The sequence below is a fragment of the Camelus bactrianus genome, chromosome 12, assembly GCF_048773025.1.
Source record: "Camelus bactrianus isolate YW-2024 breed Bactrian camel chromosome 12, ASM4877302v1, whole genome shotgun sequence".
Lineage (NCBI taxonomy): Eukaryota > Metazoa > Chordata > Mammalia > Artiodactyla > Camelidae > Camelus > Camelus bactrianus.
Window position 1 is genome coordinate 61722953 of NC_133550.1, and position 16725 is coordinate 61739677.

At 51.0% G+C, this 16725-nt stretch overlaps 1 protein-coding gene across 3 annotated transcripts in view; it reads right to left on the reverse strand.

Annotated features, from left to right (window-relative positions):
* TMEM184B (transmembrane protein 184B) overlaps positions 1-16725 on the reverse strand; it is a 51639-nt gene extending 34914 nt beyond the window's left edge. Inside the window, exon 1 of one of the 3 annotated variants that reach the window (XM_074375546.1) lies at positions 16614-16725. The gene's annotated coding sequence lies outside the window, so the exon portion shown is untranslated. Of the gene's footprint in view, positions 1-9438; positions 9592-16613 lie in introns of those variants that run through there. The other 2 variants (XM_010960310.3, XM_074375547.1) reach the window with 2 other exon arrangements.

A 16725-nucleotide genomic window follows, 5' to 3' on the forward strand; every position in this document is an offset into this window, starting at 1 on the left:
TGATCAAATGCAGGAGTTCTGGAGGCAGCCAGACCTGTGTCCAAATCCTAATTCTCACTGTGTGACCCAGACAAGATGTTTGCTCTGCTGCTTCATCCGTGTGGGGGAGTCACGGTAGCTGCACATTTCGTGGGTCCTCGTGAAGATGGGAGAAGGAATGCACACAAGGTGCTGGGAGATGAGGCTCGTTATTCCTGCTGTGAGGCTGGGCCCGCCTGTGCCAGGCACCGGGGCTCACAGATGTGAAACAGGCTGTCCACCACAGGGCCTGATCCCGCCACGAAGAGGGCAGCCAGCCTTCACTTCCTTAGCAAACGACAAATCAGGGGCCCTGGACGTTATATGGACTTTGCCTAAAGGAGCCCACAGCCCAGCGGGGAACCAGACACCTAGGACACAATGTAAGAGGCTTTAAGTGCCAGCAGAGAGGAACAGATAAAGAAGCAGGGGAGGTCAGAGTGCCGTGCAGAGGAGGAAACTGAGCTGGGTCTTGAAAGGCGGACGGGATTTGGGCATGTGGAGGCCGCTACATTATGGAAGGAAAGGCCATCAGGCAGAGAGAACTGCGCAAGCAAAGGCACGGAAGTGGGAAGGTGGGGAGGCACGAGGGGGAAAGAGCGATCAGTCAAGTGTGGCTTCACCAGAGATCCAGTAAGTAGGGCCTGGGGCAGGGACTTTATTTATGCGTTACTGGGGAAGCCCCTGAAGGTTTCAGAGGTCAGGAAATAAGCATATCAGAGCAGGGATTTAAAATGACAAGCCAAGAGAGGGACGGTATAGCTCAGTGGTAGAGTGCCTGCTTATTTAGCATGCACATGGTCCTGGGTTCAATCTCCAGTGCCATTAAAAGTAAATAAATAAAAACCTAATCCCCCCAAAAAATTTTTCTTCCAAATAAATAAAATAAATTTTAAAAATAAAATAAAATTACAAGCCACACAACAGCAGTGTTCTGGAGAGACCAGAGGGAGGTGGCTACATGACTCCAGGGCTGGATGAGGGGCTAGATTTCCCAAGAAACACCCAAGACCCCATACCTGGCTCCCTTTGTGAGACCCAAGCTTGCATTTTTGATGAGTGGGCCCTGAGTGAGGATGGCTGGTCCTTGAGGGGGTAGGTAGCCTTGACTGTTCCGCACTGGACAAGAGGTAGGTTTCTTATGGTTCTTGTTGATTGAATTTTGTTCATTTAAATTTTTTGGGAAAGTCACATATTCACATGAATCGGCACTCAAAAGGTACTGAGGGTCTCAAGTGAACTGTCTCTGGGCACCAGCTCCCACCCTAGAGGCACCCCAATCACCAACGTCTGGGAATCCTGAGACCCAAGCACGTATATAAGCAAATGCACTTACCACTTCCTTTTACTTTCGCACAAAGCCACACCAGACACCGCCCTGCACCTGCTCCTTCCACACCAATCTGCCTCGGTGACTGTTCTGTGTGTGTGTGTGGTGCCTCCATCTTCTTTTTTATGGCTGTACACTATTTCATGGTTTGGATGGACAATAATTTGCTCCTGGCCCCCTGCCGATGAACTTTGAGAAGGTTGCTTCCCACTTTTTACTATTAAAAATGAGACAACAATGACTAACCCTGCGAATAAGTCATTTTGCACACATGGTATCTTATCTGTAGGATAAATTCCTAGTAGTGCAACTGCTGGGTGAAAGAAAGCCTTCAAGCATCTATAATTTTGAAAATGTTGCTAGAGAGGCTGGATACAATTTAATCGCTCATCCAAGAAATAAGCCTAATTATTGGGGAAAATACTAACAATGTGTAGTTCCAAGGATGGCCAGAAGAAAGAGAAAAGCCCCGTTTTCAGCAGACAGAGCACTGGGTCAGCAGGTGGCTCTGGACCTGGATCAGCCTCGAACTTACCCAGTGCCCTGGTCCACAAACTCACGTTTCCTATCTGTGAGTGAAGGGCCAGACCCACTCAGCTCCTAGGCCTTTCCTAGCAGACTGGCTGTGGAGCCCTGGTCCCAGGGAAGGTAGAAGGCTGGACGGTGATTGGAGTCACCATGACATTCAGCCTTAATTGGTCTCCCTGGGCAAAGGCACCAGGGCTAGCAGAGGAGCAGGCAGGCCACGGAATGTGCACTAGAAGCAGGCCTGATGGGGAGGGGGTGGGAGTGGAGAGCCCAAGGGGTCAGGTGCTTCCAGTCTGGTCATCCTAAACGAGTGACAAGCACCTCTTTCCATGTCCCCTGCACAAGCTGTAGAGGCACCACAGCCATGCAAGATACACTCCGTCTCCATGACCTTCACTGCTGTGTCCACATGGACCTGTTATGCAACAGCCATGGCCACTTGAACCCCAGTCAACAAGTGGGCAGCTGGCAGAGGATGGAGGCGGACCCCTGGGTACCTAGTGTCCTCCCTGTGAGTGACAGCAGTTGGGCAAATGCAGTGGGCAGGGCAGGGCTTCCTCCCACCCCCACAAATCCAGCTCAACTACTGGGAACTATAAATGGAAGAAATGGTCTCCTGCCCTCAACCGAGTGGGAGACACCTCTTGGCAAACCAAAGCCAGCATTCGAGAGGCAGAACCCCCACCAACCTTCCCATTTCCCAGCCCATGCTCTGCTCCAACAGACTGGACGGCCAGGAACGCCTGAAAATCAAATCATACTAAAATACACTGAGGTTATTGCTATTAACATTTTCTAACCACCACACAGTGCATCTACCTTTGTAAAGCAAATATGTACTGTTCTGGTAAATTGAGACTTTCGTACATCCTGTTTATTTAAAACCCAAGGACAAACTTGTGTAGATGCACTTCTCTTCCTGGAGGTGGGGCAGTGACACCAAATGCTCTTGGAGAGCTCGCTCCCTCCATCCCTCCACTCACCTGCTCCAGGTGGTCCCACTACCTGGAAAGCCTTCCCCAGCTTCTCCACCTGCCAACCTCCACTGTCCATCAGAACCCGCAGCTCAGCTGCCCTTCCCCCGGGGGGCCTCAGCTCCTTAGCCCACCGGCAGGCAGAGCAGACTGCGGCCTCCTGGGGCCCCCACAGCTTCCACCTGACCCTCTACTAACACTCTCCAAGTCTAAGCAGCAATTCCACCTGCTGGGCTTCCCAGCGGGACTGCAGGCTCTCTGGGGGTGCAGCTGTGCTAGAGGGGCCACTCAGCACAGCAAGGGCACAGGATTCGGAATGGAAAACCTGGATGCTTCCTTCCACAGGATCTGAGGCAAATTCACCCTTCTGAGTCTCAGTCTACCCACCTACAAAATAGGCACAATAATTCCAGGGCCACTGGAAGGATTAAATGAAACAATATTTGTGAAAAGTAATTTGCAAACTGCAAAGCCCTACACAAACTCTGATGAGGATTCGTAGTATTATTACTAACTAGTATGCTAACATTAATTAATATTAATTTACTCACACACATTCCTTCCCCAACACCTAGCACTGTGCCTACAGGAGCCCAAAATGACTGCTGATGGAATCCCAGATTCTCTGTTCATTCTAGATGGAATGAAAAACACGGCGGCTAGAGATGGAGACCAGGAGCCTCTGCCAGTGGCTACAGCAGCAGCAAAAGCCACAGGGTTAGTTATTTTTCCCTCGGAGTTTTCCCGTAAGTGATGACCCAGAGGACATTGGTGAACAGCACTGCCCAGCAGAGTGGACGTTCTTGGCCACCTGCCAGCAGGACAGGCGCTGCCTGGGTGCAGGCTATCCACAGGGGCTGTAGCAGGAGAGAAATATAGGTACCAAACTCCACACATTTCCCCTGGGGTGGAGAGGATGTCTGATCTTAAAATCCCTTTCCAGAGGGATTTCCAGACTTCCCGAGGTCTCACTTCACCTGTTTCGTTGAGGTGAAGGTAGGGGACAGCCTCCTGAGGGGCTCAAGGCTTTCTAACCTGGGGACTCCCCTGAGCCCTGCGGCATCCAAGTGGGCAGAAGGGGAAGAGTAGCCCACCAGAGGGCAAGTGACTGGCCCAAGGTCATCACCCAGGGTCTCTGACTCTGCAGTGTTCTGCCTGCCCCTCATGCCATAGTCCCATTCAGCAAAAAGGTTGGAGATCTCATCGTTTCCACAGAGACCTTGAAATAAAGCACCAAGGGGCTCTTTTTCAGAACTTGTCTGATTCTTTCATATCTATGGCTAACATTTTCATGTCACGGGTAAACGCTTATGACCCAGTGCTATGTGAATAACAAGGTAATGCAGGATTATGCCTAGAAGGAAAATATGCCCAATCTCCAACAGTGATTATTTCTTGGTTATTGGAAATTTGAGGGGATTTTTATTCTTACCCCCAATCTTTTCTGTGTTCCAAATTTACTGTAATCAACAAGTACTGTTCTCAAAAGCAGAGAAGTCTATTGTTTCTCACAGGCTGAAACTCTGACATCAACACTGTAAACTTTCCATGAAATACTCATTTAGTTGTGTGTGACTGTTAAAAACATGGTAGAGCTGGAAGTGACGCAGGTTAGGCACAAAGGTCTTCTGGGTGGGATCTTCCCCTTCTGGTTTCCGCTCCAGAAGAGAAGGAAAAGGAGGTGACTGTGGGGCTTCCTGCCTCCCAGCCCAGGCCTGAGACCTCCAGACCATCAGACAGAGCCTGCCCTTGGGCATACCCAAGGCTGTTTAATGTACCTGTCAGCTCCTGATAATAAACTCAGTTCTAGTAAGTAATCCTGTTCTGATCAGTCACTTCTCCAGAATAACTCCAGCTCTTTATCCTGAGTGGCAATGATACTAACCCATCCAACTGCTGGTCTGGTCAAAAACTATTTCAGCACCTACTCTGTGCAAGGCATCATGCCAGACACTGAGCCACCATCAACCCCAGACTGAAAAAACGACCCACCAGACAGAGGCCACATGTCATCCTTCCAAGTTCTGCCCAAGCGTAGGGTTTCAGATGCACTAAAACAGCAGCAAACAGGAATGTGAACAAACACTGCCTAATTCCAGTGCCACTCCTCCCAGGACTTAGGCAAAGCTGGGGCTGAGCACCGGTCCCTGATGAGAATGCTGGCAGCTTGGCTGCATGGCACTAAGGTAATTGCACCACATCCCACTGGGCAGAGGCAGACAAGATGGGGAGAAAACCTGGAACCTGGGGACCATCCAAATCTTTCCTCCACGGCCCCTCACACTTCTTCCCCTTCCTGTCGTCTATGAGGCTGATAAGATCACATTCAATTAACGTTTACCGAGGGCCTTTTAGGTGCTAAGGCCCAGTGCCAAATAATTTTGCAAAGAACTCAGACCTTTGCTTTGCACATGCTGTTCCCTCTGCCTGGAACCTGCTTCCTCTCCTTATACATGGTGACGGCTTAAATGTCACCTTAAATGTCAGGGAAGTGCCTGCCCAAGCGGGAATGTTTCCTCAAATGTTCCCTCAAAGCACCCAGGATGGCTGTAACGGCTCCTGTGTGTGTGCCGTCTCTCTCCCGAGCTGGACTCAGTCCCTACACCAGCACACCAGCATGCAACTCCTCTTTCTTGAATAGATTAAACAGCCTGTAAGGTAATAATAAAAGCCAGTGTTTACTGAGCACGTACTATGCACCAAGGCTATGCTGAGCTCCACGCAGACGTTAGGACGTGAGAGCCACACGATGGCTGCACTATTATTACTCCCCTTTTACAAATGAAGGAAACTGTGTCATCTCCCCGCTATTTTTAAAGAATGGGAATTAGAACCTGGCCAAGGCCACAGGGCTAACAGAGAGTGAAGAAGAGTCAGCCGCATCTCCCAGCTCTCTCTCCAGCTCACAGGGACTGCTGGGCTTATCGCCCTCTCTCCCCAGCTTTGATCTCCTGTGCTCCCTGTGACCATTTTTATTTCCTTCCTGAATTCTCAGCCTTCTCTCCCAAAGCACCCGTTCAGAAGTCTTCCCCGACTCCTCCCCTCACGTCCTACACCCATCAGCTCCCGGAGCCCACGTGGACCGCTCAGCTGTGCTGCAGCACATGTCTTGTGCGAAGACCCTTTCAGCCCCGCAGGGAGGGACGAACCAGAGTGCTCAACACCCAGCCAAGCAGGCGGGCAGGGCAGACGTCCCCTCAGTGAGCCCACACGTGGGATCAGGAGTCAAACCCGGCATTCGGTGCTCCACTTCCCACCACGTCCCCCCTCCCCTCTGCCTGTATTTACAGCACTGATGGGCATGGTGGCCTGCAAGGTGGACAGCTACCACAGTCTCAGTGGGGAACGGGAGCTGCCCACCCGTTCCAGATCCCCAGGGTGAGAAGTCGGTGAGGCCCTGCAAGACCCTGAGAGACCCAGGACAGCCAGGGAGAACCGTGCTTCCAGCTCAGGGAGCCACTCCACAGCCAGCCTCGGAGGCCGGGGGAGTGCAGACATCATTACAGCAGTGGGCTCCTGAGCAGAGGCCTGTCCTGAGTCACCCAGGGCTGTCAAGACCAGAAGCTGCTGGAAGAATAGAAGTTGGAAAGGCAGCAGGGACTAAAAAGGATGCCAATAACCTGACAGAAAGCAAAGGAGAGAAAGGCCAGGAGTTACCTGCAAGAATAAAGGAAGGAGGAGAAGAGCGGATCACTGTCCTGCAACCCCAGGCTGAGGATGTTGCTTCCTTTTTGAAATCTTCAGGGCTCCCTGTTGACCACACCAGGGTCAAGTTCAAACTCCTTAGTGGAGCTTTCAAAGGTCATGCTCCAGGTGCACTGCTGGGAGGTGAGGAATTTCAGGCCTCTGCACCTCTGCCCAGGGGCGCCTCTCCCTCCGGGGGCAGAGCACTCCTGTCCCTCAAGGTGCAAGATGTTTGGCTTCTAGGATGACCATGATGCCTGGCACACCCCAGGGTTAGCGGGGGAAGAGCGTGGGCTCCGAGGTCAGCTCCACCGACCAGACAGCTTTACCCTCCTAAGCTGCCTCTTCTGTTCCCACCTCACTGGTGGTGGGGAGGATGAAATGCAGCTATTCATGAAAGGGCTTTGAACTGTGCCTGGCACACAGTAAGTGCTTAATAAACAAGCTGTTGTTCCTATTGTCCTCTGGCCCTACCAGTGCCCTGTTTCCACCACAAGCAGAGCACTGTCTGGCGCATATCTATCTCACAGTGGACGCCCTCAGCCAACCACAGCCTCTTAGCAGATACAACCCACAACTCTGCACAATGCTGGGCACACAGCAGGTCTTCAGTGAGTGCTCACTGCCCGTGATGGGCCAGTGGCAGACCCCCCAAGACCTCTCCCAGGGCTTGTGCTGGCTTTCCACAACTCACATACCAAATTCCCAGTCTTGAGGCCCTGCAGAGTGAGAAGGGCAGTCACTGTTACTTGGTTTCAAAACAATAAAGGGCCGTACTCTGCCTTCCCAGGCTGCTTCCACTCCAGGGAATTTACCGGGAGAAATGAGCACAGCAGGGACTGGAAATAGCACGGAGCCCCTCTTGTGGAGAGAGCTGGGCCGGCCCGCCAGAAACCAGGAGCAAAACCTCAAAGGCAAAGGGGGAGAAAACAGCCTCCAGACAGAAGCCCGAGCTCCAGAGAACTCAGCCAACACCAGTGAACTAGGACAAGATCACTCAAACCCATTCTGCCTTGTAGATCTTCTTCCCACCCAGTTGGAGACCTTTAGAAGGGGTTCTTGGCATAATCCACTACCATGTGAGAGCACTTACAACACATCCAGAATCCCAAAGGCTGCACGAAGTAACCAGGCTGCCTGTGGTTCTCAGGCGGAATTGCCAATTGACTCTACGCCCACTGGTTACCTGGGCCTTGTGTCTGGATTGGGGTCACTGTCCATCTACTACGTCCATCTCCCCAGCAGACTGGGAGCCCCTAGAGGCCAGACACCAGGTCCCATTCATCTTTAGACCCCTGTACCCCTAGCATAGTGCCTGGCATGTAGTAGATGCTCAGTAAGTTACAAGGCAGCAAGATGTGGCAGCAAGAGAGAGGTCCTGGTTCAAGGATGACTCCATCCTGGTCTGCCATGTACCATCGACAAGGAGTCATGTGCTCCGAGTCTCAGTTTCCTCATTTGTAAAGAGGGATAACACATAGTTCTGTCCTCACATAGCCTCTGAGAGAATTAACTAGGGAAATACAGTGGAAAGCACCAAAGCATCAGAGGAACGCTAGTTACCCTTCGAGCTTCAGCTCAGCTCTTCCTTTGCGTTGGAGTCTTTTCTGCTGGCCACGTTCCCCCTCCCGCAGCACTGAACCCACTCTGCATTCCGTTGTTTTATATTTTTCACATCATCGTGACTACTTGTTTCTAAGTTTGATTCCCCCACTGACCTGAGAGGCCCTGGATCCCAGGGCGGAGGGTGGGGGTACATATGTTTGTGTCCAAAGCCTGATGAAATGTGCACACGAGGGCCCTGACTGCTGCCCCCCCCCATGGTCCCAGCTCTGATACACATAGCCCTACCCAGCAAGATGTCCCAATGGGCAGAGCCTAGGGGGCCCCACCAAGCACTCTGGAAAGGAATGGAGATAAGAAAGGACGCTGCATACATAACCTGGGAAGGAGTCACACCTCTGAGACCTGTGTCTCCTCTGCAGGTGCCTCGAACTTGTTTGCCTGGCTGCGACCGCGGAACAAAGGCCTCCAGGGCACAGATTGCTGCTTCTTTCCTTACCTAAAGCACCAGGCAGTCAGATAAATAATACATGGCCTTCACCTCACACGCAGGTATCAGACGTGAGAACACCGGCTTTGTCCCCACAGTGCCCTGGGTGTGTGTTCGTGTGTATCGTCTGGCCTTGCACAATCCCAGAGGGGATATGGGCTGGGAACAGATACCCATGCCCACCTTTCAACCCCATCACTTTACCCTGGCCTGGAGTCCACTAGCACTAGCCCTAAGCGGTGTGCCAGGGGAGGAAACCTACAGGACGGATGCACACACCCTAAACCAGTCTCTGTAGTCCCTTTCCAGGCAAACATCCTTGGAGCCCCAGGTTCCTGTGGGCGCCCCTCCAGACAGCTGACCAGTATGTAAGGCATGTACACCTTCAGGCATGTATCCCCAAAGCCCTCGTCAGGCCAGCCACCATCCCAGATCACAGCTACCCGCACAGGGCAAAGCTGATTCTCCCACTCACTCGGCCGTGCCAGGCGCCAGCACGCCCACCGGGCGCACACAATCCCACTTGCAAAGGGCCTGTCCATCTGCCTCCCCACTCCCCCAAGCCACCCCCACGGTTAGGTCCAATTACACTCCAGGCGCCGGCCCCGCCACGCTGGCGAGGAGGGGGCCAGGGCACACCCCACGGGTAGGAAAGGCCGGGCCGCGGACACCCTCTCCCTCCTGGCCAGGCGGCCTCCTTCGTCCCCTCCCCGCCCGGGGACCCATAGCCAATGCGACCGGCCGGGCATCCCCTCGAGCGGGCCTCTCCAGAACGGAGCAGCACCCCCGGCCCCGGGAGCCCTAGGCCGCCCCCCTCAGGGCCTCCAGCGCAGGGCTGGCGGGCGGGGTACCTCAGGAACCCATGGTGGCGGCGTGTGCGGGCGATGCGCGGCGGCTGGACTCTGCGGGCGGGGCAAACGGGCGGCACCGCAGCCCTAGTATCTCGCCGCCGCCCGCGCGTCCCTGGCCCAGCGGAGTGCCGCCGCGGCGCGCCTGCGCACTGAGCGCGCCGCCGGGGAGGGCGGGGCGGCGAACGCGCTGCTGAGATCACCCTCCCCGCCTTAAAGGAGACGCGGTCCCGAACTCCCGGTGGTGAGAGCGATCCCGGTTCTCCTGCTGGTAGCAAACTGGCCAAGAGTCGCCTCCTCAACCTTCATCTGACCCCCAGCTCTGCCCGCCACCGAGCTCCTTGGGGTGCAGGGACAGAGTCATGGGGCCCAAGCTCTGTCCCTGGCACTCGCTGGCTGTATGGACTTTCACTTCTTTTAATCCTAGTTTCTTCCCTTTGGGCCTGTTTGAAGAGGAAGCATTATCTATTTGTCGAGTGCAGGGTGCATGTGGAATTGTGGAATGAATGTATACCGAAGTGCTGTGTGCAATAACATGAGGTGATATTGCAAAGCCGAGAAAGAGGTTTTCTTCCCACTCCGCTTATCGGCGCTTCTTTTTTGCCCCACCTGGCTCTCCATGGCTTATCTAGCAAAATTCTTCAGATATCATGCAAACTGCCTAGCCCATATCTGTTTGCCAGGTCCACACCCAACTCGGTTTAACTGAAAAACATAAAATCCAATCATGTTCTAGCTTTGATGTGTTCAAGATCCCCAAATTTATTTTTATTCCCAGCCCAGACTCCTCCCCTGAACTGTGTACTCAACACCTCATTGCTGAGTTCCAGTAGGATCTTAAAGTCAACATACCCACAACAGAATCAACTCCTCTCAAATGCAGAAAAGACCTGCACCCTCACAGCCTCCCAACAACAGCAGTTAGCAAGTCCATCCTTCCAGCCTCCAGCCCAGAACTCCTGGAGTCATCCTTGAAGCCCTCTTCCCACTCCCTAACCAACAGGAGTGGGAAATTATATTGTCTCTACCTGCAAAATATATCTACACTCTGACCTCTTCAACCTCATCTCCACTGCTATCACCCTGTCTGCTTTCCGTCCAGAACTGTTGCAATATTATTACAGACTGAATGTTTTTGTAATCCCCCCCGCCAAATTCATATGCTGAAATTCTAAATCTTGGGAGATGATCGGGTCATATGGGTAGAGCCTTCGTGAATGGGATTAGTGCCTTTAAAAGACAGACCCTAGAGAACTCTCTACCCTTCTTTCTGCCATGTGAGAATACAATAAGAAATTGGCAGCCTATAATCCAGAAGAAGACCATCACTGGAAACTGTTCATGCTGGCAGGCACCCTGATCTCAGACTTCCAGCCTCCAAAACTATGAGAAATAAATATCTGTTGTTGATAGCCACTCAGTTGATGGTGATTTGTTATAGCAGCCCAAGCTGACCAGGATTATTGCAATGTTCTCCTAACCTGTTTCCCTTTTTCCAACCTTGCCCCCTGCCCCAGTGTACTTCAGTGCAGGAGCCAGAGGGATTCTTTTGAAACTTAAGTCAGAACATGGCCTGGCTTTGCTCAAAACCCTCCATTAGCGGCCCGTTTCACTCTGAATAAAAGCCAAAGTCCTTAAAAATCCCTGCAGAGCCTTGCTGCATCTAACATTCCACCCACCTAGCCATGTCTGACCTCATCTCCTCCTCTTCTTTCCCTCTACTCTGACCCTTTGCTGTTCCTAGAACAAATGAAGCACACTTTGCCTCAAGTTCTTTGCAGTGGCTGTTCCCTCTACTGAGATTGCTGTTCCCTCAGATGTTAGAATGCTCCCTCTCTCACCTTCTTCAAGGATTTTCTCACATGTACCCCACTCAGCAAGGCCTGCCCTGACCACCTTAATAAAATAGCCAAACTGCTTACATGCAGTCCTGATTCCCCATGTCCATGCCCTAGTTTTTCCCCACATCACTTAATTTCTGTAACATAGTTTGCTTATTTTTTTACTGTTTGTCTTCCACCAGTAAAACAAAACTCTACAAGGACAAAGAATTTTGTCCTTTTTGTTTTCTGACATAATCCTGATAGTCAGTCCAAGGGCTGGTGTAGAGAACATGCTCAAAAACCATTTGTAACATGCCAAAGATCCCCTGGAAGGGGTCCCATAGGGAAATTCCTTCCCAGCACCCAGGTAGGAAGTTGCTCAGGGCTTTCCCAGTACACAAACAAGGCTTACTGTCAACTGCATTATCATCATCATTTGTTCAGGACTTCCTAGCTCTCCCTCTAAACACAGGAACCCCTCCAGGGCACAGTCCCTCTCTCAATTATCATCTTATCTTAGTTTAGTAAAGAAACCAGACACAATCTGACATCCAGAGCGTCAGGCCAAACCACACCCAAATTCAGGTTCTTAGACCCTGTTCATCAAGGGCACTCTTTGGGTCTCAACTTACAGAGGCCCCAGGCTAGCAGGGGCAGAGGCAGGTGGTGGGTATATTTAGGCTTGGGTTGCCAGAAAGGGGCTCAAAGACAAAGTCACCTGGCCTGACTGACATGGCAGGTCAGCAGCAGGTGACATTGGGAGCCCTCCTTGGTTGCTCCCTGCCTTTTCTCATCCTCTCCCCTGGCTGTCTAATTTAGACGATAAACATTTACTCTCTCTGTTATCTCCCCACTCCATGCAAATGCCTGTTCACCTAGGCTCAAAGATGCCACTCACATCCGTCCCCTTTCCCTTCCACGCCTGGGGCCACTGTCCTGGTTCAGGTCCCTTTACTTCTGGATAATCATAACAGTTCCCCAGCTCACCAGCCACCTTTACCCCTGCTCACCAGCCACCTTTACCCCTGCTCACTGGCTACTGAAGAAAGACTACCTTTCTCTACCTCCTGCAAACTGTGACTCTTCCTTCAAAGGCCAAATCGGATGTCATCTTTCGGTTCCTTCTTAATCCCCACCTTCCCCACTCTCTCCTCCCCCATTCTGTTTTAATTAATTTTTCCTCAACAAAAAATCACAAATAATCTGAAACTAATCAAAGAACAGTTAAGTAAATTATGCTAGATCCATACAATGGTATATTGTGTAGATATTAAAATAGCCTCCATACACATTTCAATTAACATAGGGAAATCATTAGGAGTAATACTGAGTGAAAAAGGTAGTAATGAATTTGCATGACAGCCTGATCTGAACTCTGTAAAAAAAAAAAAAAAAAAATTAAGGCTTAGAAGAAAGATTGGAAGGAAATATAACAAAATGTCACCAGTGGGTTCTCCCAAGTAGCAGGATTATGAGTATTGGTTGCATTCTCTCCTCTCTCTCTCTCCCTTATTTTATTTAATTTTTGTTTCTCTGCTTTTCCCAAAATAAGAAAAAGTTATTTAAAGAAATGATTTGTTCACTACCAAAAAAGAAAACTATAGGCCAATATCGTTGATGAACATAGATGCAGAAATCCTTAAAATATTAGCAAACAGAATCCAACACATAAGAAAGATTATACACCATAAAGAAATGATTTGTTGTTCCCTCTGTTTTCTTCTCACTGGGCCTCATAATTCATTTGAATGCATCTGTCTCCCCCACCAGACTAAGGGTCTCTCAAGGATAGGGACCAGGCTGGATTAGCTCTGCATCAAAAATCCACTCCTAGCATCTGTAGGGGAGTGCAGAGGAAAGAGCCAAGGTCTCAGCGTGCACGCTGATGAGTGGCCAGAGCCCAGAGCACTCCAGATCCACTTACCTGCAGTCTCTGTGCCTCCCACTTGTTCCCAAGGATGCTGTGGGAACCTTGGCCAGGTGCCCTGGAGAGGCAGCATGGTGTGGTGGCCGAACACAGGGCCAGCTCCATTTACTTCCTAGCATGACCATATGTGTCTTTGCCTCCGAGCCTCTGTTTCCCCATCAATATGTATAAAAATGTCAGCACGGTATTTTGCACACAGCTTACAATCATGCTGCTGTCTACAGACTGAGACTGTTGAAGGTCCAACTAACTGCTTACCTGAATCTGACCCTTTTGGTTGCAACGCACTAAAACCCAATTCAGTTCAACAAAGGAAAAGAATTTAAGGGCTCACTTAATTAGGAAGAACAAGCAGAGCTGGACTTGAGGCCTCACACACGGTCATTAGGACACTATTTCTCTCTCTCAGTCTCTAGGGAGGGTGTGTGTGTGTGTGTGTGTGTGTGTGTGTGTTGGCCTCATTCCTAGGTGGTCTTTCCCCACTAAGACAAAGAGACCATCTCCTTCCCAAGAATTCTTAAAGTTATGTTCCGTAGTTGCCTCTGAGTGGCCCATCTTGGGTCACTTTCCCATCGCTGAGCCTATCATTGTAGCCAGGAACCTCAGTGCTAGGTCATGGCCCTGCCCCTGGACACAGTGGGAGGAGCCAGTCCCTTCTGAACCAAAAGGACTGAGAGGGAGGTTGGGGGCCTTAAGGAAAATGGGATGTTGTGACCAAAAGAACCAGGAAAGAGTGCTGGGGAAGAAAAAAACCTCAGATGTTTGGAAGCTCAGGGAGTTTAAGTGGCTCTCCCAGGTCACCCAGAAAGGAATACCAGGGATGGGGCAGAAGTGTAACCTCAACCGGAGAGGAGATGCAGCGAACTAGGGCAGAGCCAGCCATCCGGAAGGTGTGGCTCTTTGGAGGCCTTTACCCTGTGCAGTGGCCAAACCAGCTGGTTCAAACCCAACTCCACCACTGACAGTCTCTGAGACTTTGGGCAAATCACTTAGCTCCTCTGAGCCTGAGTTTCTTCATCTGTAAAATGGGGTTAATAACCATACCATCATTTCAGGGCTAATGTGAACATAACACAAGGAAGGCTGTTAACTCCAGGCCTGGCACACTATACGCACTGGGAAGTGTTGTTTTTAATATCTACAAATATAAACACTAAGAAAGCCTTTCCTGAAATTCCTGTTTGCAACTGAAAACATAAACAGGCCCTGCTGGGCCGATTTTGATGAACCCACCTCTAACTCTGCCATCAGTGATTCTAGTCCCAGCAGCCACCTTTTGTCTGGCATCAGGGCCTTGCTGCTGCTGTTCCCATCACCTGGAACACACTTGTTCTCACTCCCTTTCCTTTCCTCTACCCCTCCCTCAGGTCCCTGATAAACCGTCGGTTCCCAGGATGTGTCATTAAATGGAAAAAAAGGAAATATCATAAAGAACATTAAGTATTAGATGTATCATTAATGCAAATATATATGTGTGCATCTGTGTGTGTGTGTGTGTGTGTGTGTGTGATTTAAAACACATAGAGATTTTCTGGAAGTCAGAAGAATGGGCCCTCCCACAGAGGGCGAACAAGGACTAGGTCTTAGTCATCTTTGCATGCTCAGAACCTAACATACAGAGTCCTCGTCTTCATCACAACTACTATTCTTTGAGCAATTACTATGTGGCAGGCAACGTGCTAAGCTCTTTATTGTCTCAGCAAGCAGCAGTGACTGCCATTTAGCAGATGAGGAAACTGAAGCACAGAGAGGCATTGTTATTTGGTCAAGTTCACACATGAACAGCCCGGCATACAGGAGAACCTTGTGGATGTTTATTAAATGAACCCAGGACCACAGCAGCCACCACAGGGAACTAGGAAAATTAGCCAGCAAGAGGAAATGCTTCTGACTTCACAAAGCCTTTCCTGCTGGGGTGGTGACACTCAGGGCATCACTGGCCATCAGCAGGCAGAACAAGGCCATCCCCAAGGGATACCATTTGGGGGGGGTTGTGAATCAGGGATGTGGCTGGTGATGATTTACAGGTTGCTGTGAAAAGAGCCTGAGCTGGAGACACACGAGAGGAGCTTCCCTTTTTGTCTCTGTCAGTCACACACACACATCCACATATGCCTACACCTCCAACGTAGGTGAGATGAGTCCCACTTCAGCTTACGTAGCCAAAACAAACAAGCCAATGAAAACAGGCCAAGGAGAAGGATTTACTGCCAGTATCTTTGGAATCACTAGGAACATGTTTCAGATTCACTACAAAATCCCAGGTTGCAGCAAGCTATCCCGGAGCACTCTCATCAAAAAAGGGAGGCCCACGACAGGTCAGGGACAGCAGAAGTTGGGGCAGCTCGGTCCAGGGTTTCCTCAGAAAGGCTTTAATAAGAGAGAGAAGAGAGGAACAGCAAGAGGCTTGGGTCCCAGTCTCAGAGGTGCAGTGACTCAGGAATCCTGGATGGGATGATTTCAAAGGGGCTGCACCTTAATCATAGGCACTTTGAAGATGCTGGGATCAAAGGCCTTGGGAGGCATCATTACCTGAGATGCCATTCTCCCAGGGACCTGCAAGCCCAAGTTACTATCTGCAGGGATCTGTTGTGGGGGCCCTTTTGGGGCCTTCTTAAAGAGGCAGTATCCCAGGGCTGGGCCCTCTGCGCCCCTAACCCCAGCTGCTGGCTGGGCTGTTCTCCCATCCCATCAGCGTCTCCCTCATGGGCAGCACAGCCTCAGTGAAGCCAGGCTCCAGATGTGTGGTTTCCTGATCCTCAGCGGGCTATGGGACATGGCCTCACATGGGACAGCTGGGAGGACAGGGAGATGCTGTTGGTGCCTCAAGGTTAGGGTGAAAGGAAAGATGGCAGGGAGCAGGCCAGAGGAGGAGGGGAAGGGGGCTCCATGTCACCATGGCAACATTTATCCTGCTCACCAGACCCCCTTTCCCTCACCAACCCTCACGTAGACGGGAAAGCAGGCCCCAAAGAAGCCTGACTGGAGAGAGGGTAGACGTCTGGCAATAGGGCAGCTTGAGGTTGGAGCTTGGAATGTGTTTACTCCTTGAAATGTTAGATGTTCCTGTGGGTGCCTGTGATGCAGGCTCTGGGAAAGAGGCTGCGATGTGGGGGCGCAGCATTCTTAGCTATAACTATTGCCATATCTGCTTCTGAAATAGAGCGTGGATGGGGGAGGGGAAGGAGAGAGAACAAGAAGCAGAAGGCTCCTTTGCTAAAGCTATGCTGGAGGGGCCTCCACTGGAGCTGACTACAGGGGTCAGCTGATCCACAACCCCATGGGATGCCCTGGCTTAGGGGGTATCAAAAAGTGGGTAGGAAAGGATAAGGGATGGCACAACTTAGAGGCAGCAGCCCAGTGGCTCGAGCAGCTTGTGTTTTACGGGAGAAGTGACTGAACTAAGTTCGGAGGAAGCCTAGTCCTACCTTTTGTCCCAGACCAAGTTCTCCCAGTGTCTCCTCCTTCCTTCCTCCTTCCAATCCTCCATCCAGTCTTCAATCCCCCTGCTCAAGGTTTCTTTGGCCTCCAAACAAGAAC